This window comes from Sceloporus undulatus, chromosome 2 (genome assembly GCF_019175285.1).
Source record: "Sceloporus undulatus isolate JIND9_A2432 ecotype Alabama chromosome 2, SceUnd_v1.1, whole genome shotgun sequence".
Classification (NCBI taxonomy): Eukaryota; Metazoa; Chordata; class Lepidosauria; order Squamata; family Phrynosomatidae; genus Sceloporus; species Sceloporus undulatus.
The window spans coordinates 163,970,826-163,995,111 of NC_056523.1; the positions used below are offsets into that span (position 1 = coordinate 163,970,826).

The following is a 24,286-nucleotide window of genomic DNA, read 5'->3' on the forward strand; positions in this document are numbered from 1 at the left end:
CCCCCCATTGCACATCCTCTTCCTGTTCACAATAATATAAACCTCACCTCAGAATGCCATCTCTGCATCCTCTTTGCTTTCCCTCCGATTGCCACCCCAGAATGCCTTGCATACACATACAGCACGCTCACGTCATACGCGGGCGCGCCTTACGCAGCTTGAGCATACGTGCTCAAGCTGAGGAGCAGAAGGGCGGCGTGTTCCATTCAATTGAATGGGTGCCCGCGCCCGTTGTGCACCGCGCGCCGCCGTGCACGAGCCCCATTGTTTACAATGGGCTTGAGCATAGGCGGAATTCGCCTTACCTGGAGGGATCCGGAACGGATCCCCGTGTAAGGTGAGGACGTACTGTATACATATGTGGCAAAAGCATTCACATAATTTGCCAAATTTAAAAGGAAACACATTTGCATATTCTGTCACACATACAAAAAAAATTTAAAAATGCCACTTGCAAAGTGAAGTGCCGTGCTGGCAGCAAGCACACAAAAGGGAACTGTACACAAGCAGACACATTCTATCAATATGTATCACCTAGAAAAAGCATTCTCATAATCTGTCAAAAAAAAATACCCCCCCAAAAGAGAGAGAGAGAGGAGAGAGAGCTGCCTGGGAGAGAGAGGCATGTCCGCCCTCTGCCCTCCCTCTGACCTAATCCCTTCCCTGAACTTGACCCGAACATGACCGGGGCCAAGTTCACATTTGCCGGCACCCGGTTTTTCTCAAAAGATACATGAAAAACTCCACTTTCAAAAGACCTGCGCCAAGAGGGATTTGCCCCTGAACAGGTGTGGAAAGCTCAAATTTGAGTGTAAAGAACCAGTGCCAATATGAACTTCCTGCTTTTAAATCCAGTTTCTGAACCGGGGTAAAAGGTAGTCTGAATGCCCCCTAAGATATACAGGTTGTTCACACACATCTCCCCTCATCTTCTTCTCTGGTTTCAGCAAGACATTCTTGCAGGAGAGCCTGCAAATCCCCCCCCCCCAAAAAACCCCACTTCTACAAATCAAGCCTCATGCTTTTGGGAAGGGGTGCTAATGGCTCCATTTGGGGCCCCAAAATACTACATGAAGCCTGTAATTGGAACTTTGCCCACCCTGTCTATAAAGCATCCTGTTGTTACTCCCAACTACAGTTGTTGTTTTTGTTATGTGCATTCAGTATATTTCTGACTTTGATGACCCCAAGGGGAACCTATAATGGGGGTTTCTTGGCAAAATTCTTGAGAGGGGGAGTTGCCTTTGTTTTCCTCTGAGGGTGAGGGAAATTGACTTGCCCAAAGTCATGCAGCAGATTTCAGTGGTTGAGCAGGGATTTGAACCTTGTTCTCCAGTGACATTTCCAACACTCAACCCACTACACCATGCTGGCTCACTCAACTACAATAGACCTATTCATAGTGAGTCAGCCTACAGGTACATTTCATTAATTGAATTCATCCACTCCGTTAGGACTAGCAATAGGATTTAGACCATTGTCAAAATTATTATAAAATTCTTGAACTTCAGACGAAGTCCTGAAAACTTTTCAAGATGATAGTAGCATGTTCTGATCTCTCTTAATGTTATAAAGGAATTATTTTCTCTTGTTTTCTTAGGAGATAATACTGAACAAATTTCACAGTCAGCTCCCATTGCTACAGCTTTCAGCGCTGCAGCAGGGAACCCATTCTGGTTTCATTTACATTTTCAGAGGAGTCCTGTAGTGAGGACCTGAACCCACAGGACATCTCAGAATGGTTACCAGATGTTTGAACATGTTCACTGTCATGTAATTGTGGTTCCAGGAAGAACAAGGAAGAACAGGAAGACTAACAACACCAACAAAGAAAACTGCTCCGCCTAGCAGGCCCAATAGATCAGGTAGAATCCTATTGTACACATGTCGTTACAGTTTTGAGTGGGGTTACTTTGCCTTTCTGACCAGCTTGAACAGTTCCTCAACTAGCATCCATTCACATCCTCTTCCTGTCACAATAATAATAATAATAATAATAATAATAATAATAATAATAATAATAATAATCAATGCCACCTCTGAAGCCCTTGCCTCCCCCTCAGACGCCAGCGTCTTGCCTCCCCTTCGCTTCCAGCCCAGCATTTCCTCCTCTTTGGAACCTCTTCCCTTCCCTTTCCTTCAAGCCCAATGCCACTTCTGAAGCCGTTGCCTCCCCCCATGCCATCCTCTTCCTGTCACAATAATAATAATAATAATACCTCACCTCAGAATGCCATCTCTGCATCCTCTTTGCTTTCCCTCCGATTGCCACCCCAGAATGCCTTGCATACACATACAGCACGCCCACGTCATACGCGGGCGCGCCTTACGCAGCTTGAGCATACGTGCTCAAGCTGAGGGGCAGAAGGGCGGCGTGTCCCATTCAATTGAATGGGTGCCCGCGCCCGTTGTGCACCGCCGCGCCGCCGTGCACGAGCCCCATTGTTTACAATGGGGCTTGAGCATAGGCGGAATTCGCCTTACGTGGAGGGATCCGGAACGGATCCCCGTGTAAGGTGAGGACGTACTGTATACATATGTGGCAAAAGCATTCACACATAATTTGCCAAATTTAAAAGGAAACACATTTGCATATTCTGTCACACATACAAAAAATTTTTTTAAAAATGCCACTTGCAAAGTGAAGTGCCGTGCTGGCAGCAAGCACACAAAAGGGAACTGTACACAAGCAGACACATTCTATCAATATGTATCAACCTATAGAAAAAGCATTCTCATAATCTGTCAAGAAAAAAAATACCCCCCCAAAAGAGAGAGAGAGAGAGAGAGAGAGAGCTGCCTGGGAGAGAGAGGCATGTTCCGCCCTCTGCCCTCCCTCTGACCTAATCCCTTCCCTGAACTTGACCCGAACATGACCGGGGCCAAGTTCACATTTGCCGGCACCCGGTTTTTCTCAAAAGATACATGAAAAACTCCACTTTCAAAAGACCTGCGCCAAGAGGGATTTGCCCCTGAACAGGTGTGGAAAGCTCAAATTTGAGTGTAAAAGAACCGGTGCCAATATGAACTTCCTGCTTTTAATCCAATTTCTGAACCGGGGTAAAAGGTAGTCTGAATGCCCCCTAAGATATACAGGTTGTTCACACATCTCCCCTCATCTTCTTCTCTGGTTTCAGGCAAGACATTCTTTGCAGGAGAGCCTGCAAATCCCCCCCCCCCAAAAACCCCACTCTTCTACAAATCAAGCCTCATGCTTTTGGGGAAGGGGGTGCTAATGGCTCCATTTGGGGACCCCAAATACTACATGAAGCCTGTAATTGGAACTTTGCCCACCCTGTCATATAAAGCATCCTGTTTGTTACTCCCAACTACAGTTGTTGTTTTTGTTATGTGCATTCAGTATATTTCTGACTTATGATGACCCCAAGGGGAACCTATAATGGGGTTTTCTTGGCAAAATTCTTGAGAGGGGGAGTTGCCTTTGTTTTCCTCTGAGGGTGAGGGAAATTGACTTGCCCAAAGTCATGCAGCAGATTTCAGTGGTTGAGCAGGGATTTGAACCTTGTTCTCCAGTGACATATTCCAACACTCAACCCACTACACCATGCTGGCTCACTCAACTACAATAGACCTATTCATAGTGAGTCAGCCTACAGGTACATTTCATTAATTGAATTCATCCACTCCGTTAGGACTAGCAATAGGATTTAGACCATTGTCAAAATTATTATAAATTCTTGAACTTCAGACGAAGTCCTGAAAACTTTTCAAGATGATAGTAGCATGTTCTGATCTCTCTTAATGTTATAAAGGAATTATTTTCTCTTGTTTTCTTAGGAGATAAGTACTGACAAATTTCACAGTCAGCTCCCATTGCTACAGCTTTCAGCGCTGCAGCAGGGAACCCATTCTGGTTTCATTTACATTTTCAGAGGAGTCCTGTAGTGAGGACCTGAACCCACAGGACATCTCAGAATGGTTACCAGATGTTTGAACATGTTCACTGTCATGTAATTGTGGTTCCAGGAAGAACAGGAAGACTAACAACACCAACAAAGAAAACTGCTCAGCCTAGCAGGCCCAATTAGATCAGGTAGTAATCCTATTGTACACATGTCGTTACAGTTTTGAGTGAGGGTTACTTTGCCTTTCTGACCAGCTTGAACAGTTCCTCAACCTAGCATCCATTCAATATTTTGTGCTGCATCTTCTAGCATTCCTGCCCACTGGTCATGCTGGCTGGGGCTGTAAGCAGTTGAAGTCCAAACTGCCTGGGGGACACCAGGATGGAGAATGTTGAGGATCATTCTTTGGATGATTCTTGTTAGCCACAAAGCACCATGCTCCCCCACTGCCTTTACTTCAAGGATGACTTTACTCCACTCTCATTCAGGAGCAAAGAGCAGGAGTGGAATAAGATGTGTGAAAAGTAGACAAAGAATAAGTACCATAAATCAAATCAAAATGGCTCTGGTGGATGTGTGATGCTGTATGCTGTGCTATAGGAGAAGTAAACAGATCAGGTATCAAGAAGCTCTGCAAGTTAGTAAAGGGGCAAAAATGGTCATTAATGTACCTTAGAAACTCAGTAAAATGAAGGATAACTGCCATGGATATAAAAAAGTAACTTATGTAATTACATAGCTTGATCCTTGAGGTATCAAAAGCTTTATGGCTGTTTAAAAAGAAGGCCCATTCCAGAGATGTATTGCATGCCCTCAGAAATTTCAGACACTATTAATTCCTACCACTGTAGGGAAGGCAATGCAGTGCTGTTTAGCTCATAACTCAGAAGTTTTATTTTGACTCCAAAGTTACTAAAAAGTTAAGGCTCAAGGTTAACAGGCACTGAATTTAATCTTGTCTAAGAATACTGTGGGTGTTTTTCTTTATTTTAAAAAAAACAGATCTGATCACAAGGAAACAAAAACAGCAGCTTGTCTCAGAAATGAATGTAACAGAAATGAAGGCATTGTCCTGAGTCTAAAAGGAGCATCTGAACAAATATCGAGGTCTCTTAATTTCTTATGTATTCGTGTACTGCAAGAATGGAATTACTATTAAATTATTATGGCTTTTGATTGTTATTGTAAATGTGCTGATATGATGGAAGCTATGTGGGAAATGATTTCAATTATCACCTAATCAAATAAGTGGCATTTTTAAAGCTTTTATAACTACAGAACTCAAGTGTTCATTATTGCGAAAGAAATAAACCCCATCAGTTTGTATGGGCTTCTATATGCATATTGTACCCTTCTACGAGTTTGCTTCCATTTAGTGTTTGCTACATCACTAAGTACTAGCTGAGAGTAGATTGTGAACACAGTACAATTCTTATACTCTTTGTCTGATAACAATGTATAGTAAATATTCACTCATATGGGAATAAGCAGCAAATGCCATCCTGGTGTCAGACTGAAGTCAGACCAGTAAAAGCTATCCACAGAGTAAGCAAAACAGCTGAGGAGGAGTATCCAAAAGCTGTATTCAGAAAACAGAGCTGAGATCACACTACATGAAAACAGCAAACTAAACAGATTAGGCCATAGTCACAATTGATTCAGTCCCACTAGATTGCTAACTCAAGTTAACTGTGTGCAAGCCAAAGGTAAAGTCCATCATCTATCCAAGGTCAGATAGCAAATGGAAGCATGCCAGAAACAGAAAGTATAAACATGTTTTCAGAAGTTTCTTCTGTAGCAACCCACTCTGGTAATTGCTATCAGATCTCCTCTCCTGGAATAGCAGTAGCAGATCAGATATCACTAGCCAAAATCTTCAACAAAAATAGTTGTTTACTACAGCTTTGCACTTCTGCATAGGCCGAATAGCCCTTCCCCATCCCCATGGCAATCAGTCTGGACCCTGAAGTGCCCAATCCCTGGATCGGGTGTGAACTGTCCAGATGTCATTCAACCAGTTCAGCATGGGTCTCAAAGTATACCATCCTTAGAATGGTTTTTAAAAATGTGTCCTTTTCTTCTGTTCTTCTTGGAAAATCTGGAGCCCCCCGTAGCAACATGGGGCATCTGTTTACAATGTGTCCAGCTGTGCCATCCACTGCTGCCTGCACAAGTCACTACCTCTGAGGTCAGAACAAGGTACCCAGCCATGTGATTGATGGTGGGCACCTTGTTTCTGCCCTCCAGGGGGTGACCTGCACCAGTCACAGGAGTTGCAGATGGCATAGCTGGATGCACATGTGAACAGCCACTCTAGTATCCATGGGATATTAGGGCCACTCCAGAGCCAGAATACTCTAGGGTGGCTATTCCTGGAGCATTTTGGCCCATGCAGACCTAGCTCATGCTGAGCAATTCTCTCCTATCTCTTCAAGCATCACCACTGTATGAGATTTTGGTACAGATCTGCTTTTGATGCTGCTGCAGGGCTTCCTCAACCCAGCTATCTGGCAAATTCAGAAGGGATTTTATTTTTTGAAGCCTTGAATCTTGTTCAGTGAGGACTCATTTAATAGAGACTTGATAATGGGCACTATTTAGGGCAGGTTGACTAATCCTGCTCTCCTACCCCTATGACCAGTTTCATGGCAAGGTAGGTTTTCTTCTATAATATTTCCATCTGCAGATCATTTACTTTGTGTTATAGCTCACCTACTGGTCACTTTTTGCCATTTCCCAGATGACAAAAGTCCTATTCGGGTGTTCAGTGTGTTCTGGCCAACATAGAGAGGCCTTTTAAATAAAACAAAATAAAATAATTTTTTACCATGTTCTGGCTTGAGTAGACAGCCTCCATGAATATAGCACAATCTTCTCTAGAGTTACTTTGCAAAAGTGACAGTGGAGAGCTAGAACTCACCCCTTTTCAATGTGTGGAGTACTCATTCCCATTAACTGTTTCCATAGGGGAAAAGAATAAAACCCAGGAAAATGGGGCTGTATGAGATAGAGCAATAGAAATACAGTGAGCTTGTGCCATATGTGGGCTTCCCTGCCATGGCTTTCAGCATACGCTGAAGCTGCGGCACAATGTTATGAAGGATGCATGCGCCCATGGTGCACATGCTACACCGCTTACACATGCCCCATTATTTTTAATGGGGCGTGAGGATACGCGATTTCCCCCTTACATGGGAGGGGGGTCCAGAACGGATCACCCACATAAGGGAAGGGTGGACTGTATTGAGACCAATAGAAAAATAAAATTCTACCGTTATACTCAGATAAATCCCAGAATAGATATCTCCAGTATTAGCAGCAAGAATTAATGGCCTAATTATTCATTGTCTGGCTAAAGAGTACAAAATACCAAACATACACATTTTGAGTGGGTAGACAGAAGTGAGCAGAATGGAAATAAAGTTGTTAGTTAATAGCAAAAACTGGTCTCAGACTCAATTGCTTGTCAGTGTGATATAATTCCAAAATAAGTGTTTTCTATAATGAGCCAATAAAAAAACACCAAAGAATACCCCAATAACCCAAAGCAACAATCTACACTATTGTAAAATATACAGTTTCTTCAGACATTAGTTTGCCTCAGGACTCAGTCACATCCAGGTAATTATCATAATGCACTGTTGTTTCTAGGCTCAGAGGGGGGCGTAAAGCTTTCCAAGAGGTGTTTTCAAGAAAGAATAACTGAAAACTTCAACTCACAATGCAGGAAATAATACCCCTAAAATGCTGAAGGCAGATACTCGGGGAGCTCACTGTCACAATGCAAATACTATATAATGTATCCAATTAGTTTCAGCTAGTTGCTTTATTGTGAAGCGCATTTTCAGAAGGGAGTGTTAATCTGGTATTCTGGCAGCCATTGCTAATTCCATGAAAGCTTTACCCATCCACAGATTGCATTGTATTTCTTGTTTGGTCTGTTTTGCTTGTAAGCTTTTCCCAGTTCTATTCTGATGTAATTAGAAGACATGCACAATCCTATATGTAATTGGTTGGCATTTTCCCCAAGAGAAAATAAAATGCAGAAAAGGAACAAGGAGATGTTAAAATACATTTCTCTCGAGAAGCATAAAAATAGAACATGAATTTGCAAACATGCTAACTTCCGCTTTGTTTATAATACAGAGCTCCCTGACAAGCATGAATTAAACCATTCAAGTAATGACATGAATCCCTGAACCAAAACAGCACAAAGAAGGAAGGCCCAAGTGACCAGGGAAAAGCCAAAGAGATCTTCAAGTAGCTCCAATATTCTACTAAAACAAACACATTCTGGTACAGAGAATTCTTTCTTCAAGTACCTTTACATTTTGAAATATGTTGCACTCTGTAAAACACTATAGGTACTTTGTGCCTGGGTTTTCTTATACCCCGCCATGAAACCTTTAACCCCTTCTCTGATTCATTTATGCCCAGAAAGTTTCTTGGAACAAGGGTGGTCATTCCAAGTAGGAAACTGTGGAGAGCAACTACCCACATGTATTGGGGGGAACTTCAGTAATGCCATGGACTGGTCCCTTTAAAAATAGAAGTGTCATGAGTTGAGTCTAGGTATAGACTTCCAGCCAAAAGCTACTGAATGTTCAGCTTGTAGAAATTGCAAAAAAGATTGTTGAGAAAGCACCAGGAAGGACTTTACTATTCAAATTAAAGAAATACACTGAAGAGCATGTTCTTGGTCATTTTTAAAGATTAGAGCAGGAGTGTATCTTTGGCCCTCCAGATGTTGGTGAATTACTAGTCCTATGTTGCCTGTCTACCGGCTGGTGGGCTGATGGGAGCTGGAGTGCAACAATATCTAGCAGCGCAGCTATATGGTGCTCCTTCGGCACTGCATAATCTGGATGCAACACCAGAGGCAGGCCATGATGCCATGTGGAGTGGTGCACAGCATCGGGGCACCCTGGGGGGGGGGGGGGGTGGAGTCAGGCATGCGTCTTGACTCTGCCCCCATGCTGACCCAAAGTTCTTGTCTGTAAAGGGCCTTACTTCCATCGTAATCGCACTGAACTGCCGTGAAGCCAACACCTGTGGTTTGTATCAGGCAGCAGACATGAGACTGAGCACTGCTGGGACTGGTAGATTTTGAACTTTGCATTGTTGTTCTTTTCTTGAGTAACAAGTTAAAACATGCTGTCCACGCAAACTGATGTAGCACCTACACAAATTAAAAGGGAAGGGATGTTTCTGCAAAAATGTCATCCCACAAAATACAGTCGGCCCTTCTTATACACAGATTTTTTATACACGGATTCAAGCATACAGAGTTTGAAAATGTTCCAAAAAAGAATAAATTTACCTTGATCTTCCATTTTTTATAAGGGACACCATTTTGCTATGTCATTATATTTAATGGGACTTGAGCATACACGGATTTTGTTATACACGGGGGATCTTGGAACCAAACCCCAGTGTATAACAAGGGTCCACTGTATACATTTTCACCCTGGATAGGAAGGTAGAAGCAGTAGAAGGAAAGGAGTTAGCACTTGCCAGTAGATTGCTGACCTGCTGAAGTAAAGCTTAGAGAAGCCTCTGGAAGAGATTGTTCAGGGCATGAAGCCATGGCAGTATACAAGTATGCAACACACCTCTGCCTTGTTCAGCTTGCTAAAGTGAGGGCAGGATGAGAAGTGTATTGGACAGACAGAAGAAATGCTAAAATGGGAGACCTAGGAGATGGACAAATGGAGGCATCAGTTGGGAGAAATGAAGATGGTAGGAGTAGGTATATATGGGGGGGGGGACTGAAAAGCTAAGGGAAATATTGGAACACATGAGGTGGCTTATATAAATGTTGGCTAGAATCCTCTTGATGGCATATCCTTTTCTAAATAGGAGTTCCACTGGTATAAAATGCTGTTGTTAGTTTTTTTGGAAGGGTGTGTGTGGGTGTGGGTGTGCGTGTGTTACTGAGTATCCCTTTGTTGAACATCCCCAGGTAATGTAATGGCTGCTGGATGGTGCTAGGCATTTTTTTGGCCATCAAATCCCAATAGCTACTGATCAGGTGGAAGAGGGGAGGTATGTCAAGTCAATTCTGTACTCCATCATCCAACTGGTAACTGTCACCATCTGAAAAGAAAGGCACAGAATATTTGTCCACACCAATGGAGAAATCAGAAACCAAACATGGTAGATTTTTTATGGTGCACTTAATCCCATCTAGTGATCTATTAAACTAGGTAGGGGTGGCTACAAGGCCAGGATTGTTTCCTTTCCCACCTAATTTAGCATTACTACAGTTCCTATGGCTTTCCCCTACTTTGCTGCATCCCATCATTCTACCACTCAGTGAACCAGATCTGCATGGTTGTAGTGAAGTCTCAACAGTGCTCGCTGATCTGCTAGGGAGTTTCCATCTTATCTCTCTGGGCTAAGCTTTTGCTATCGGTTACTAAGACAAGAGTGAAGCCAAAGCAAGTTGAGCAACATGGTCTGAGGGGAGAGGCAGAGGCTGAGTCCAAATGGCCTATTTCATGTTAGTCTGTTCTTATTGTAAGGATTGTGTGGTCCTCTAGATATTGGATTACAACTCCCAGCAGTCATTGATACTCTCTATTAGGTAGGGTTGTTGGGACCTTCATTCCAGCAATATCTAGAAGGCTGCGTGGTTCTCACCACAGAGTCATTGTAACAGAGGGCGATAATTTCCATGAACTATGGGGACAAATTTTCCTCCTTGGGATCCACTGTGAGATGACCTCCACTGCAATGGGATTTTTCTTTTTTGTGAAAACAAGACGTTTCTGGGAGCACTATTAGCCTTGTCAATAATGCACTAAATTTTTTTTTTAAAAAATGAAAAAGTCAATATTTGTACTTCCATGGAAAACCCTGGAAAAGCTCAGATTGCTAATGTGGCCCATGGTTTTCATATTGCTAAAATGTAATTTAAAATCTTAGATTCCCTGGGATTGGCCTGTGGGATTGGCTGACAATTGCTGCATTTTAGGTGACATTCTTGTATTGCAACAATTGTATGGTGGCAGCCAGCTAAGGGAGGCTAACTGACTGGTGGTAGATGAGTCTTGGATACTTCATGTTCAGAAGTGAGAGACAGCCTTCAGTATCCCACAGAACATAGGGTGATGTTTCTTCCTGAGGTATCTTAGTTGGTTGTTTGGGGATTTTCTGGTTGGACAAGAGAAGAAAAATGCCCGTAGGTGACAGCACCAGGGAAGTTTGACTGGGTAAGGAGAGGATCACAACTGGCTGGACTCACAGTTATTTGTGATTGAAGAAATCTGATTTGCACAGATATACAGTATATGCACCAGACCTTCCACCTGCTTTCCAGGCCCCTCTTCTCTGATGGCCACAGCCCATTTCTTTCATTTTCTGTTTGATGAGATTTCCAGCCTGATTGGATCCAGATGGTGTGTTCTGCAAAAGATGCAGATGAACCTCTACTCTGGAAGAATAGTAGAGAATTTTCAGCTTTGTACAGCAACATATCTTGGGTCCCTACAGCTTTGGAGCTGGCAAATTTGACCACAGCTGAAATTTCCAAAGTCCGGGAAGGTTCAGATGAGGGTATGAAGTTGGCTGTGTCTTTTTGTTCTTTCCAAATGAAGTCCTGAGGTGTATTTACTATTTGCTATGCAGCTAGCTAGTTCCATCCTCTGACAATACTAATGAGGAAATGGATGTAAACCTTTACCTTCGATCGCTTGCCAGAGAGGGGCCTTTGTGTAGACATAATTGGCAGCAAAATCCTAGTTCCCTTCTACAGTAATCCCTTTCTTCTATTATTTCTTTATTATATATCTGCTATTTATCTGAAACTGTCACACACTCCAGCCCCTAGGCTCACAAATTTGTACATATACATATGTGACTGAATGTGTCCCTTTTCTTCAACTGCTCTGTGTGATCATTTAAAAAGAATGGACACAGCAAAACCTATGAGACTTGTCAGAATAATCAATTGCTGTCGACTCCCCTCTCCCTACTATTTCCCCCCTCTGCTTGACTGAAAAAATGTGACAACTCTTGGGTAGCTTTTCTCAACATAATTAATGTAGGATTGTTCTGACAGCTAGTTCAAAGATATAAACCAAATATAATAATGTACTTTTTGAAAAGAATGCATTTGGATTCTCACCTAAAGTCAGACCATCCTGTCTGTTTTCAGATGTTCCTAAATGGATTATTATGAGACACAACACAACTAATATGGTTCTGTTTATGGATGCAGAAAAGAATGAAAGTCTGTAGATGTATATATTTGACCATTGTTTGCGCTAGAAATTGACATTTTGCAATTACATCATGTGAGCTAGTGTGGTGGAGTGCTTGACTCTAGGACTCTGGGAGACCAGGATTCAAATCCCTGCTCAGTCATGGGCGGGTTACAGACCGCCAAAAAATACGTAGTGACTACGTATTAGGGTTAGGAAGGTGCGGTGCTTCCGCACCCCCCTAACACTAATACGTAGTCACTACGTATTTTTTGGCGACGGCCATTCCAGATGGCCGCCGCCATGTTTACGTCTTGGACGCATAGCATCCAGACGTGTCGCGGCGCCTATGATGTAGTGAGTGCGCCAGCGGCGCCTTGTGGCGTCATAGCTGCGCTGCGGAAAGAAGCTTCATTTTGGAGCTTCTTTTTTGCTCCGTAAGGGAGCCGCGCGGTTTGGCTGCAGCAGCTCCCTCACGGAGCAAACAGCGGTGGCGGCAGATCGCCGCAAAGCGGCGGTTTATAACCCGCCATGGAAACCCCCTGGGTCACCTTGGGTAAGTTACACTCTGTTAGCCTCAGGGGAAAGCAAAAGCAATACCCCCTGAACAAATCTTTGGAAACAATTTAAAACACACACAACACAGATCCCTCTTAGTACTGGGATGGAAAAATGTATCAGTTGTGGTTTTTTTCTGTGATTCTCAGAACTCCAACAGAATGCTAACCTTACAAGTGACTGCCCAAGGCCAGACCAGCATGCACAAGAGCTAGTAGTTGAGAGATTCTCCTCCCTCCCCATCACACATCTGGATGGAAATTTAGATATATTTTGATTCTTGATTCAGAGAAGGAGAAGGGGGTGAAGAATCAATGGGAAAGTAAAATACATGCAAATGCTATAGTTAATAATCTCAGAAACCATGAATGGGATAAAGTGATTTTTAAACATCTGTGTTATTGAAAATTTATTTTCCACCAGCCCAAGTAGATTTCATCCTTAGACACTGATGACACTTCCCTTTGAAAGGAGTCTCCAAATCTCTATGCCCTCTCTCCAGTTCATTGAAAGGGGGGGGGGGATATTTTCTGTTGAATTCAGCCTGTGATTTACCAAAACTTGGATACCCCTGATAGTTGATTTCATTATATTAAGTATGCATACAGAAAGCACTCTTCACAAAATAGAAGTCATCCCACCTGTAAAAACTGATATTTTAAAAATATGATAGTTATAGCATTCTTTCTTTATTGGGTGTTAACAAATGACTATTGGTGTAAAAATACAAGGAGTTTCTTCCATGAGCATCATTTGATGGCCACAGGAGTTCCTAAAGCCACCAAAAGAATGAGAAAAACCCTAATCACATCTTTCTAAACTTTCTAGCCTTCCTGGAGCCAAAATGCATTCAATATTAAGCTAGCCTCATTGCTCATTTCAAAGTACAAGCAAGTGTAAACAGCTCTTTCTAATCCTCTAGTCAGTTGTACAGAAAGTGAGGAGAAGGAGGAGACTGGGAAATTTGTCTGAAGTTGAGCTGGTAACTATTGGAGGTGCAGAGCTGTATTGTTCATCCCCAGAAGACCCTAGAGGGCTGAACCCAAGCACCAAAAAGGAAGGAAGGAAGGAAGGGTAATCAAATACTCACCACAGTCTTCAAGTCATTTCTGGACCATTTCCTGGTAAAAATAAGAACTTCTCCTGGGCTGATGAGGATGGAGACGACGATGACGACGACGACGACGATGATGATAAAATTGTTCATGCTGATATTTTTAGAAGCAGTTTGGAACCAAAAGATTTTGGTGTATGGACCGACCTAGAGGCCACACAAACAGAAGCGGGAGAGTAGCAGCTTTCTCTGTGCCACTCCACATGCCATCAAAACTCTTCCATTCTCTGAGAGATGGTCATAAAAGCAAGTCTTTTGTTCTACTGGAAGCGTCTGTTTGGCACACTTTTTATGACCATCTCCCTCGTGAAGGAGAACAGAAGTGCTAAGACAGCTTGTGGAGAGGCACAGAGAAGGCCACTACTATCTCACTACTACTTCATTCTATTTCAGCTTTCTTTTCTCATGCAATAAGGGTCTTAGAAAAGAAAGCTGGTGGATTTTTAAATTATTATCCCCCCCCCAAATAATAGTTGTTTATCTTCCTCCCTGATTACAATACAGTATTAACTGCATTGTCATCTTAAATATCTATTAAATATTAAAAATCTAATCTAAATTTACTCCTTCCCTCCTTCCCTTTAAAGTCATCTTTCACCAAGAACTATACTTTGCTAAGGATGGACTCTTAGATCCAACCTCTTTTTAACAACAAAGGCTGGTGGATTTTAAAACATGTCACTATGGGATATATCCACATCAAGACGCTGCATGATTCCTTGGAAGTAAGTCACATAAAAAATTAAGTCCACATTGAAATGTATAAAATTGTATTTTAAATGATCTAAACTTTGTTCCATCTGAAATCAATGGAACAAGTTACTCATTATATAAAGCCTCTTGATTTTATAGAAAGCTAAATTCATCTTTTTGAACCCAGTTGGGCTTCACGAATGTCCTCATTTTATTGTGTGACTTTCCAGAACATGCAAGTAATTTGTTACAAGTAAGTAGTCACACATAATTAGGTATAATTAGATATAATAATACTAGGTAGACCAAAGGTCTAACTGTACTACATTACAAATGTAACTTAACAAGACGTAACTATGCTGCTTTTGTGGTGCTATTGTAATTTTAGTTACTTTATAGTTATGGCCTTACTAAGGATGTTATCACACAGGGGAAATTGGAAGGACAATGCAGTGTGATTCCAGGTCCAATCATGGGGTTTCACATTTTTGCACGAGAGGTTATCACACATAATTGAAGGCAATGCTAAGTCAATTCGAATCTAATCCAGGGTCAACCAAGAGATGTGTATAGTCGGGGAAATATAGAATTTAGAAATTCCGTTCCACTCCAAAGTTGCATTCAATTCAAATTTGGCAGGTATGGAACACATGTCTCGGTCACCCTTGGATTGCCTTTGAATCAGACTACAATTCCCAAGCTCCTTTGCTGACTGCAATTTTCTCTCCTGTGCTCCCTGGCTGCTCCCTCTGGGAGCAAAGAGGCAGGAAAAGCGAAAGCAATTGTGCTGCCCAGAGGGGGAGGAATGCTTTAGCCTCACCCAAAAGTTAAAAGACCAGCACAAAAGTCTGCCTTTCTTCTCTCCTTCTGGCTGTAGGGGGCTTTTCTCTCAGCCTTGCAAAGTTTCTCTCTAAGTTCTGGAGCTGTTTTGGGGATGAAACAGCCCTCCCCACAGAGACACACAACACACACTGCCTCGCTCCATCCTCCTCTCTGCCCTTTCCGGCTCTTTCCCTTTTCAAACTCATCCTCTCCAACTGGAGGGAAGGGATTGGCAAGGGCTCTCTTTTTCTCTCGCACAGCCCAGCCACAGGGTTTTTTGGGCAGATTTATTCAGATGGAGTTTGCCATCACCATTTTCTGAGGAGACTGAGAGAGTGTGACTTCCACCAGGTCACCCAGTGGGATTTGATCCCTACTTTCTAGAGTCATAGTCCAATGCACAAACCAAGTACAAGGTTGCTTTGGACTGGTTTTGAATTGGTGAATTACCTAAATAATGTGAAATAAAGGGTAATGAATGAACAAATAATGCGAATTGCCTAAATAACATGAAATAAAGGGTAATGATTGAACAAATAATGTGAACTGCCTAAAGAATGTGAAATAAAGGGTAATGAATGAACAAATAATTTGAAACAAGGCAAAACCATGGGAACTGGAAGCAAGCCCTGTTGGAAGTGTCAAAAGGTCACATTCTGATTCTGCCCTCACTGCACATGTGCAGGGATGCTAATTTGAATTCTAGACTATGGAGGATACACATTCATATGATAATTTATTTTGCATTCCCGCTACTTTGGCTTTGGGATGGGCGCTGTGTTCTTCTGTGGCATGATAATCACCCACTTGCGTTCATTTCCGAATTGGCCTACATTCTTTTATTTCGAAATTGAGAGACATTCCTCCCATATGGTAATGTCTTAAGTGGCAGGGGAGTAACAGCATACAGCCCAAGTGCTACCTTGTGGGATGTCTTATGCTACTGCTAGAATCATAGAATCATAGAGTTTTGGAAGAGACCACAAGGACCATCCAATCCAACCCCCTGCCATGCAGGAATTCTCAATTAAAGCATCCCTGACAGATGGCCATCAAGCCTCCATTTAAAGACCTCCAAGTAGGGAGACTCCATTACACTCCGAGAGAGTGTGTTCCACTGTCAAACAGCCCTTACTATCAGGAAGTTCTTCCTAATGTTGAGGTAGACTCTCTTTTCCTGAAGCTTGCATCCATTGGTCCGGGTCCTAGTCTCTTGAGCAGCAGAAAACAAGCTTCCTCCCTCCTCAATATGACATCCCTTCAAATATTTAAACAGGGCTATCATATCACCTCTATCACCTCTCAACCTTCTCTTCTCCAGGCTAAACATCCCCAGCTCCCTAAGTCATTCCTCATAGGGCATGGTTTCCAGGCCCTTCGCCATTTTGGTTGTCCTTCTTTGGACATGCTCCAGTTTCTCAACATCCTTTTAAAATTATGGTGCCCAAAACTAGACATAATATTCCAGATGGGGCCTGAAACAGCAGAATAGAGTGGCACGATTACTTCCCTTGATCTAGACACTATACTGCTATTGATGCAGCCTAAAATTGCATTGGCTTTTTTAGCTGCCACATCGCACTGTTGACTCATGTTCAACTTGTGGTCTACTTGGACTCCTAGGTCCCTTTCACATGTACTTTCATTCAGCCAGGCGTCACCCATCCTATATCTGTGCATTTTATTTTTCCGCCCTAAGTGCAATACCTTACATTTCTCCGTGCTGAAATTCATTTTCTTAGCTTTGGCCCAGCTTTCTAATCTATTAAGGTCATTTTGAATTTTGATACTGTCCTCTGGGGTATTAGGTACTCCTCCTAGTTTGGTGCCATCTGCAAATTTGATAAGTATGCTCCCAATTCTCCCATCCAAGTCATTGATAAAGATGTTGAATAGCACAAGGCCCAGGACAGAATCCTGTGGGATCCCACTGGTCACTTCTCTCCAGGATGAAAAGGAGACATTGTTGAGCACCCTTTGGGTTCTGCCAGTCAACCAATTACAAATCCATGTAACAGTGACTTTGTCTAGCCCATATTTCACTAGCTTGCTAGATGACCTGTGATGGCTGCTGAGACAAAGCCAAGGCAGATGGGATAAGAATATGTATTGTACAGCTTGGTGCCTTGGAGCATTCAATTTTTTTAAAGTAACTACATTTTTTAAAAGTATCTAAAAGTAGTTATTTTAATTTCTTTTCAGTATTAGAAAAACAACTACAGTGGACCCTTGTTATAGGCTGGGGTTTGGTTCCAAGATCCCCTGTGTATAACAAAATCCGTGTATACTCAAGTCCCATTAAATATAATGACATAGCAAAATGGTGTCCCTTATAAAAAATGGAAAACCAAGGTAAATTTATACTTTTTTGGAACATTTTCAAACCGTGTATGCTTGAATCCGTGTATAAAATATCTGTGTATAAGAAGGGCCGACTGTACATTTACATTGGCAATTATAACACCAACTACTCTATAAGGTGTTAAAATTATTGTTGTTGTTATGTGGCTTCAAGTAGTTTCTGACTTTTGAGGACGCTAAAGTGAAACTATTATGGAGTTTGCTTGGCAAGATTTGTTCAGAGGGGGTCTATCTTTGCCTTCCTCTGAGACAGAGAGTGTATGATTTGCCCAAGGTCACCAAATGGATTTCCATATCTGAGCAGAGATTTGAACCCTAGTCTCCAGAGTTGTAGCCCAAGCACTATACCACACTGCTCTCCAGTCAGATTACAACTATCTGTGACCAGAAGAGAGACTCTACCTATTGTATACACACACAAATATATCAGATCCACTAGACTAGTGTAAAAAAATCCCATAACATCTTTTTAAAAACTTTACTCCCACCTTTCCACCTTTTAAGTTTTTATTCTCAAAACATGTGTATTGTGTTCTTTCTCTTTCTGACTTTCCAGAAAATTAGATCTATTTTATCACATAGATATTTAAGAATGTTTTTATAGTAGTCAAAAAAGACCTTGAAAAAGGGTTCTCCTGTTTATCCAAAGCTTCTGTTCTCTTAACACACATACGCAGTAAGTCATCCTTCTAGTTGTTTTATTTTGCTTAGCCAAGTGTGTTATTTATTTCACTTGGCAGTTTCTCTAATGCTTTAGTTATATTTGATCTTTGCACCTAGAAGATTTTGAGAAAAATAAAATAAAACAACATATTATTTATTTGTTATCTTAAGGGTCAATGCACGTGGAAAGCAAATACACAGCTCTTAAGGCTTGTTTTGTATCATATAATTCTTTCTTTTGATTTGTGCATCATGGATGGTATATTATTTCCAGATGGGAACGGATAAGCTATTTTCTATTGTAGCTGTGTTAATACTGCAGTTTCATTTTGTTCATATTATCAGTGACTTCTTTTTCAGGGATATTATTTAAAGCTTATTATTTAAGTATGCCAGATTATGACGTATCTTGCATTTTATAAACTAAAAGCTGATTTACTACAGTAAATCCCCAAAGTTTATTTATGTCTTAATTACAGATCCCCTTGAGGTAGGGTTATCTACTGCTTAGAAGAGAATGGCCTTGATGAAGTGATTTCTCTGCACTTTAAACAAGTCTGTTTCCCTTCTCACATCTACACTGCTCTTGTGAAACACTCAGTTCTGGAGTTTTCCTCTTGCTCAACTATGGAAAGACAGAAGCCAGAAGCTCCCTTTGGCTCCTGCAAGTGTGAAACCCTAAGAGACACCAAACCATGTAATATTTTTGATAATCTTATCAACTAACTAGCTTCAATTTATGCTGGACTCATTGCTGTGATTCCTGGAAGGTGATAGCAATTTGCAGATGCTTCTCTTTGAGGGCAGAGAAAGAGCGGTTCCCAGAGAAAGATCTGATCTTGGAAGCCTCTTTCCAGGTTCAGAGCTGGTGCTTCCGGGACCCAAATGTCAGAGAAAGCAAAAAGTAAGCATTCTAAGGTCTTGTCCAGGAAGACTTTAGTCCAGATCCAATTGTTAGTCCCAACAGCAGTAGACCCATTCAACAAATGAAATCTATTTAAGGTGTTACTCACCAATATCTCATTGATCCAGTGGACTCAGTGAATCAGTCCTCTTAAGCCTTGTCTGCACTGGCCAGGATACTTTATGGGTCGCTCCTGTTACCTCAGCCTCTATTCTCACACTGTGACAGCTGTCTGCACAACTGTCCTGCTAAGCCTCTTGACACATCATCTGTCACCATGAGTTGCTTGCTTCTGAGGTCAGAATGAGATACCCAGTGATGAGCACATGCCTGGTTGCCTCATTCTGACCTCAGCACAAGTGACCAGCAGACAAGTCTTAGTCCTCTAATTGGGACTAATAACTGGATTTCATCTGAAGCTGTCACATTCTAGCAATTGAGAAATGGGGGCTACATGAGTCCCAGAATTGGTGTAATATACAGTCTGCCCTTGCTTTACATGGGGGATCTGTTCCAGACTCCCCCGCGTAAAGCAAATACTGTGCATGCTCAAGCCCCATTTAACTGAATGAGGCTTGTGCATGTAGCGACACGACAGCACGGCGGTGAAACCCTCATGTCCAGCTGTTTAGTTGTCTGTCTTGTAGACTTATTTTTTTGTTTTATTTTTGTACGGCACTTTTCCTAAGACCTCAGGGCACTTGGCTTATAACATTTTATCAATTTCCAAGTGTCCAGTTTCCAAACAAGTGCCCTTGAATTTAAACTCATACACATCCTTATGTTCAAAATTGTGGTGCCTAAGGCTAACTGAGAGTGCATTGTAAGTCCCTGACTGAAACAAAATTTGAATTTGGATCTTCCCCTCTTTCATAATTTGGTTTGGTTCAATATTATGCTACACAAACTTTTCAAGAGTGACCTGAATTCTACTTAGATGACTGATGCTCCTGGAAACTGAAGGCCATAAATTAAGATTGGGTTGACATAGTTGTCTTTGGTATATTAAATGCTGAATTTAAAATTCATTGTATTATAAAGGCTCTCCTACGAGGATAAACAGAAACTGTTTTCTAAGATAACTTCACTACAGGAAGTCTTATTAAGGAAACAATGGGTTAGAAGTGGTTGCTCTATTATGATCTTCTGTATTTTGAACAAGAGAGGCGGAAGTTTAAATCAGAGAAATGATGTTTAAGGATGGAAAATATCTTAATGGGTTTGCTTATATGCAACTTGAAAACAGATTTAATCAATACAGTGCGCCTGCGTCATACGCGGGCGCGCCTTACGCGGCTTGAGCATACGCGCTCAAGCTGCGGGGTGCACACGGGGTGGAAGGGGCGGCGCATCCCATTCATTTGAATGGGCGCGTGCACCCGTTGCGCCCTGTGCGCCGCCGTGCACGAGCCCCATTGTTTATAATGGGGCTTGAGCATAGGCGGAATTCGCCTTACGCGGAGGGATCCGGAACGGATCCCCGCGTAAGGTGAGGACGCACTGTAAATGGCTTCTGAAACTAGAGACTGAAGATACATCTCTAAAATAGTACATAATAAAGTGGGCTCAAATTTGGGGGCATAATACCCAAATTAATGTAGGGAGAAAATGTGGTCCAAAGATATAAAATCTGCTCTGTGCAGTAATTTAAAAGAAAGCCTTTATAAGATGATGTACAGATGGTATCTAACTCCAAATAAGATGTCAAAAATTGTCCAGAATATTTCAAAGCAATGTTGAGGATATCAAAATAAGGAGAGCTCCTTTTTTATATGTGGTGAAATTTTAAGATGGTGAAAAGTTAAAATTTTAGTGCTAGATTTTGTAATGTTACCAGACATGTTTCTGTTGGGCATTATGGATAAAGAATTGGAAAGAGAATATGGATCACTCCTTCAGTATATAACAACAGTAGCAAGAATATTGTTTTCACAAACTTGGAAATGGACTGAAACACCAATGATGGATTAATGGATTGTTAAGGTTGCTGAAGCCCTGTTCAGACCAGCGGAGTTGGGGCGTTGCATCCAGATGATGCACACCCCGACTCTGTCCACAGGGCGCCATGACGCTGTGTGCTTCTCCACACAGCATGTGGCATCATGGCACTCCTTCAGCGCTGTGTCCATATCACGCAACACCGAAGGATCGCCGCATAGCCACGCCAATGCAGCTATAGTGCCCTTTCAAGGTGCAAAAATGACCCGCTTTTTGGGGTTTATTTTTGTGCCCTGGAAGGCCAGATCAGGGCTGTGGCATGAGGTTGCTGTGGCTCCGATCCGGCTGAAGAAGGGGCGGCTGGAGACTGCCCCTTCGAGGCTGTTTGTACACCCCTTGAGTTAGTCCAAATGACCAAATTAACATGGGTTCTAAAGATAAGTCAGTTGAAGACTTTCTGAAATATTGGAATCCACTTATGGACATTTTGAGCAATAAGAAATCTAACAATATATTAATAATTGGCTGTGATTGTTAGTAATTTTAGTAAGATTATTTAGTTGAATCTGTAATGAGGTCAGAGCCTTACTGTGTATTAGTTGTATGTCTTTTCACCCTTTCACTTCTTCCTTCCTCTTCCTCTTTCTCTTCCTCCTCCCTCTCTTTTTCTTCTTTCTGTTTCTTTATTTTTTTATTGTGGTCAGGATTTCATTCTACAGCATTGAGTTAGCATCATCAGGCCATATCGCTAAAGTAAATCAAAAGTTTCATGAAGAATGATAGCTTAATCTTGTACTCTTCAGTGCACAAAAGCTGCCTAATTTGGTCTTTCTATCCAAATTAGGATGTTTTCTCAATCATAAAACCTTATCTTCTGGTCTGTATACACCTCTAGTGGGTTGGCTTTCCATCTGATATTCTTTGCTAGTGGAAAAATTAAACAACCTCAGAAACGTTGGCCACCAGTGACTGTATATTTGTTCAAAGTTTCTCAGAACACACCTACACATCTGCTGATGCTAAACTAAGTTTATACATTTACTTTGATATATGAATGGAACCTGATGTTCATGTAAGCTGCAAACTCACGTAATCTAAGTGACCCCTCTGCTCATCCAACAAAGCTGGACAATGGGAAAGGCAGGTCATCTAGAAAAAAGTTATTTCTCATACTGCACACAATTTAACTATAAATTTTTTCATCACAAGATGTGATGATAGCTACCAACTTTGAAAACTTTGTACAAACACATGGGAAACAAGGATATTGATGAGTTTTAGTTATGAAAATGGCATGCTACTTTCAGGAGCAGGAGACCATTCCTCACTGGACCAGGTATGGGTAACAACTATGAGAGAGGTTGGTTAGTGTTATGGTCTGTTTGTGCATTTCCCAGAAGTACAACTATTATGTTATTTAATCACAGCATCAAGATTAATATACGCTGCAAATTGGAAAAGCAAAGAGAATATAGACTGTAATAAATGGATATTGAAGGTGTTAGACTTGGCAGAAATGGATAAACTCACCTGTTTGGCGCAAGGACATTCTTGGGAATGATGTAAAGAAAGCTGGAATCCCTTTCTTATTTTTCTGGAAAAAAAAAGAAAAACATCAGATGTGATATAGATTAGGATTATATTATATTAATCAAATTTAATGACATTATTGATATTAATGTTTTGTTTCTCTACCTTATAACAGAAGGTGAGTCCACCTAAAGAGGAAATGAAGAAACATGAAAAACGACAAATTGGATAATTTTTTAATCATAAATTCGAATCTCTGTATGTATGTTATGAAAGAGTCCCAGTTATAATAACATCAAAAGAAAATATTTGATTTAAAGTCGTAAGTCAGTTCCTTTGATGGCAAAAATAAAGAAAAAGGGGTTTAAATTATCTTTCTGATTTTACATACAGATTAGAAGGAGTGTAGTAGTAAACTTCAGGAATTCAATTTTTATGTTTTATGTTGTAGGTTGTTAGGTTAACATTTGTTTGTTTGTCAATGTTTGTTAATGTCTAGGACAATTCGTACAAAGTGTTAATGTATAGGTATAATAGATTTATTTGTATGGTAGGGGAGAGAGAAGGGAATATATTGCTTTGTTCTTTATGTATGGAGATATGTTTTGTATTTATGAATGTATGTAATGTTTTTAATTAATAAAATTCTTTATAAAAAATTTTAAAAAGAAAAAAAGAAGGAAAAGGGGGAAGTGTACTTGTTGGCATTGTGGATGAATGCTTTTAAATGATGTTTTATTGATTGTATATGTATAGCTGTTATTAACTTGTCACAGCAGTGATGGATTATATTGATTTTCATTTCCTTGTGATAGTGGCTCTTTTGTATTTGAGTAAGGCCCAAAACACACTGCAGAAATAATCCAGTGTGAGGCCACTTTAACTGCCCCGGCTCAGTGCTATGGAATTCAGGGAACTGTAGTTTTGTGAGACACCTAGCCTTCTCTGTCAAAGAACTATGGTGCCATAAATAATAATAATAATAATAATAATAATAATAATAATAATAATAATAATAATTGTTTGTATTCTGCTTTTCCACAAAGGAATCAAAGCAGAATCCAACAATAAACTACAATTTCCAGAATTCCCTAGCACTGAGCCAGGACAGTTAAAATAGTCTCAAACTGGATTATTTCTGTAGTGTGTTTTGAACCTACATTGCTTCAAGCTGTCTCTGACAGTGAGAAGTCACTCATAAATTAGTGAGTGAATCTGGTTGGACACATTCTGCAAGAGAAAAGTGGACATGTTATGACTCAGCAGACCTTCCAGAATAAAAGAATCATAGAACTTGAGAGTTGAAAGAAACTCCAAAGATCATATAATAAAATCCACTGATGACACAGAAAATCAACAGCTGGAACACTCTGGCAGATGGCCATACAGTTTCTGTCTAAAAACCACTAATGAACTATCATTATGCAGTTATGGTCACTACACCAATATCAGAACCTTGCAGTAAACACATCATCAATAGTCAGTTAAAGAAAAATGTGCAACACACACAGCCCTTGAGAAGTGTCATTTGTTGCATTTAAATTGGCAGCAGAGGGTTGCTGTCCTAGAGATTTTTCAAATATTGTAAGGAATTCATTTTGAGTATCATTTAGTACAGCATCACTAGTCATTA

General features: G+C 41.1%; 1 long non-coding RNA gene across 2 annotated transcripts in view; it reads left to right on the plus strand.

Moving 5' to 3' along the window:
* The window catches only part of LOC121921788, a 75,170-nt gene extending 51,712 nt beyond the window's left edge, over positions 1 to 23,458 (plus strand). Inside the window, exons 5-9 of one of the 2 annotated variants that reach the window (XR_006102051.1) lie at positions 1,601 to 1,865; positions 4,869 to 4,973; positions 8,013 to 8,162; positions 18,761 to 18,978; positions 22,829 to 23,458. This is a non-coding gene — a long non-coding RNA (uncharacterized LOC121921788). The remainder of the gene's footprint in view (positions 1 to 1,600; positions 1,866 to 4,868; positions 4,974 to 8,012; positions 8,163 to 18,760; positions 18,979 to 22,828) is intronic. The other variant, XR_006102052.1, reaches the window with a different exon arrangement.
* Positions 23,459 to 24,286: the final 828 nt, after the last annotated feature.